We start from the raw sequence: 2342 nt of genomic DNA, 5'->3' as shown, positions 1-2342 counted from the left end.
ACATAATCATCACCTTCATCACGTTCTTGGGTGCGAATGGATATCTTAGAAGAGAAATAAGAAGAATTGAATAGAAAACAGTAGTACTTTGCATTAATCTTTAAGGAACAGCAGAGCTCCACACCTTAATCTATGGAGTGTAGAAACTCTACCGTTTGAAAAATACATAAGTGAAGGTCCAGGCATGGCCGAGATGGCCAGCCCCCAAAACGTGATCACAGGATCAAAATACAATCCAGGATGATCCTAAGATCCTAAGATGATCAAAAGATGCCTAATACAATAGTAAAAGGTCCTATTTATAATAAACTAGTCACTAGGGTTTACATGAGTAAGTAATTGATGCATAAATCCACTTCCGGGGCCCACTTGGTGTGTGTTTGGGCTGAGCTTAAGTGTTGCACGTGCAGAGGCCATTTGTGGAGTTGAACGCCAAGTTCTGTGCCAGTTTGGGCGTTCAACTCTGGTTTTGGATCCTTTTCTGGCGCTGGACGCCAGTTTGGGCAGAAGGCTGGCGTTGAACGCCAGTTTACGTCGTCAATTCTTGGCCAAAGTATGGACTATTATATATTGCTGGAAAGCCCTGGATGTCTACTTCCCAACGCAATTGGAAGCGCGCCATTTCGAGTTCTGTAGCTCCAGAAAATCCACTTTGAGTGCAGGGAGGTTAGAATCCAACAGCATCAGCAGTCCTTTTTCAACCTCTGAATCTGATTTTTGCTCAAGTCCCTCAATTTCAGCCAGAAAATACCTGAAATCACAGAAAAACACACAAACTCATAGTAAAGTCCAGAAATGTGAATTTAACATAAAATCTATTAAAAACATCCCTAAAAGTAACTAGATTCTACTAAAAATATACTAAAAACAATGCCAAAAAGCGTATAAATTATCCGCTCATCACAATCCCCGGCAATGGCGCCAAAAACTTGGTGCACGAAATTGTGATGTCCAGGCTCGAACAATCCCTGGCAACGTGAGCAACTTGGTACGCGTAATCGTGATTACACTTTAATTATTGAGAATTCATGGCTCTTTCTTTCTCTGGCAATGGCGCCAAGAACATGGTGCCAATACCATGGTTCACAACTTCGATACAACTAACCAGCAAGTGCACTGGGTCGTCCAAGTAATACCTTACGTGAGTAAGGGTCGAATCCCACGGAGATTGTTGGTATGAAGCAAGCTATGGTCACCTTGTAAATCTCAGTCAGGCAGATATAAATTGATAATGATGTTTTCGAATAATAAATAATAGAATATGGATAGAGGTACTTATGTAAATCATTGGTGAGAATTTCAGATAAGCGAATAGAGATGCTTTTCGTTCCTCTGAACCTCTGCTTTCCTGCTATCTTCATCCAATCAGTCTTACTCCTTTCCATGGCTGGCTTTATGTGATACATCACCACTGTCAATGGCTACTTTCGGTCATCTCTCGGGAAAATGATCCAATGCCCTGTCACGGCACGGCTAATCGTCTGGAGGCATCACCCTTGTCAATGGCTTCATCTTATCCTCTCAGTGAATAATATGCTCACGCACCCTGTCACGGCAAGGCTATTCATCTGTCGGTTCTCGATCATGCTGGAATAGGATTTACTATCCTTTTGCGTCTGTCACTAACGCCCTGCAATTGCGAGTTTGGAGCTCGTCACAGTCATTCATTCATTGAATCCTACTCGGAATACCACAGACAAGGTTTAGACCTTCCGGATTCTCTTGAATGCTGCCATCATTCTAGCTTACGCCACGAAGATTCTGGTTAGGAGATCTAAGAGATACTCATTCTAGCTTAATTCATGTAGAACAGAAGTGTTTGTCAGGCACGCGTTCATAATGGAGAAGGATGATGAGCGTCACACATAATCATCACCTTCATCACGTTCTTGGGTGTGAATGGATATCTTAGAAGAGAAATAAGAAGAATTGAATAGAGAACAGTAGTACTTTGCATTAATCTTTGAGGAACAGCAGAGCTCCACACCTTAATCTATGGAGTGTAGAAACTCTACTGTATGAAAATACATAAGTGAAGGTCCAGGCATGGCCGAGATGGCCAGCCCCCTTGATCTAAGAACAATGCGTTCAAAGATAATCCTAAGATCCTAAGATGATCAAAAAAAAACTTGGTGGACGAAATTGTGATCCTCAAAGTTAGTCTCTTTGTATTTGTATGAAATCAAAAATACCCCAAAGAGATCATGGTGTAATGAATTGGGATCTTAATAATCCCTGGTAATGGCACGTGTGATCACAACTCCGTTCAACTAACCAGCAAGTGTACTGGGTCATCCAAGTAATAAACCTTACGTGAGTAAGGGTCGAATCCACAGAGATTG

This window comes from Arachis ipaensis, chromosome B1, assembly GCF_059453495.1.
Source record: "Arachis ipaensis isolate K30076 ecotype BB chromosome B1, ASM5945349v1, whole genome shotgun sequence".
NCBI lineage: Eukaryota > Viridiplantae > Streptophyta > Magnoliopsida > Fabales > Fabaceae > Arachis > Arachis ipaensis.
The sequence above is the reverse complement of the archived record's forward strand: the minus strand, read 5'-3'. Positions refer to the sequence as shown.